Raw genomic sequence first — 1,745 nt, forward strand, 5'->3', positions numbered from 1 at the left:
ACATCTTCAGAACGTTTCTTCTCTTCTCTATCACAAACCTCAGACAATCAATTAAATATTTAAGAGTATTAGCAGGACTTGAAAAGATTATTTAAGTGAATCAGTTAATTTATAAATTTGGTAAACAAATAATGATAATGCAGATATCTTCAATGGCGAGTAGGTCGGCAACGAGCCATTAAGCGCTGCTGAAATTAAGACGAGACTGTTCGTATACAAGGGCGGAGCCAAAAATGTTCCCACTGGCTTAAAAGGTCTACGAAGTAAGTGCTCTTTGAAAAAATAGATGAAAATTTCAAAAAAAAAGAAATTGAAAAAGTTGGAGCTTTTCTTTTAAATCAGCCTCCAAACGATATGTTAAACACGAAAAAAAAACAATTTCGCATATGCCAAAGTCTTTAAAATAAAAAATCAATCCAAATTGAAAAAGGTTAGCTATTTGGAGGGAACAAATCTCCGCTTACCCGTTTATAGTCCCAAACTGACATTATTTGAACACCCATAACTTAACGACAAAAATCGCTGGTGGAAGTTCTTTTTAAATTTGATCTCAGGTCAACAATACTTATCAGATGATTTAAAAACCGATTAAAACGGCTAGTCGAAATTTGCCTGGAGAAAAAAATCGTTTGCTTGTTTATTTCTCGATCTTGTTTGACAGCTGATTTCACAGACAGCCATGTGAACATAACCACAACCTTTTAGTATACATCGTTTGTCTTGTAAACGGAAAACCTGTAGTGGCCACAGCAGAGAACATGCCAAACTAAAAATCTTTTCAAAAAATCTTCAGAACTAGAAATCTTTTCAATGCATTCCAGTTTTAGGCAAGTAATTATTGCAATGAGCATGTTGTGTTATTAAGTATTTGTTCAAAAACGTACAGGATGATTGATAGTATTGAAAAACCACTCTGTCAAAAACGTAGCATTTTTTGTTCGACTTGTGTTCAGAAATTTCAATTCTTGTCATTCCTTTATGGGCCATCATTTGTAGTAATGGTCCATAGAGGGATGATTCAAACTTCGGAAACAACAACAAAAAAGGCTATCTTATTGTCAATACTACCAATCATCCGGTACTTTGCGTACAAGTAGAACACATTCTAACACAAAACACTCAATTACTTGCACAAAACCGGAAAACAATGAGATTTTTAGTTTCAGTAAAAACGACTAAAGCTTCGGCATATTATGTGCTGTGGCCAGTACCAATTTTCCCTTTACAAAAACGATGCATAAAAAAGATTTTGGTTAAGTTCACATGATTGTCTGTGAAATCAACTGTCAGACAAGATCGAGAAACAAACTCGAGGAAAATTGACTAAAAACAAGCAGACGATTAAATTTACGATGTCTCGTGCTTTGAAGTAATTTTTCATGAACATATATAGAGACCACGTCTCACCAGACACAACATTGACTTTGAAAAAGAATTACAGTTCATTACTGATTGAACCTATACAAAGTCATTGCAAAATGTTGCTTCCAGTAGCTGGGACCTGGCCGACAAGATAACGCTTACTAGTTCAACAAAAATTGCCATACTTTGGTGTATGATCAAATAGTGTATTCTAAATAGTGTAATCTAAATAGTGATTAAAAATAGTGTATTCTAATAGACTGCTCTCACGAGGTGTGTCAGTATATGCAGTCATCAGACTACTCAACAATCAACCAAAAATTGTTATCGCAAAAGAAGTTGTCGTAACTAAAATTGTTTGTTATAGCTTTGGTAATTTTGTT

The sequence above is a fragment of the Symsagittifera roscoffensis genome, chromosome 1 (genome assembly GCF_963678635.1).
Source record: "Symsagittifera roscoffensis chromosome 1, txSymRosc1.1, whole genome shotgun sequence".
Lineage (NCBI taxonomy): Eukaryota > Metazoa > Xenacoelomorpha > Acoela > Convolutidae > Symsagittifera > Symsagittifera roscoffensis.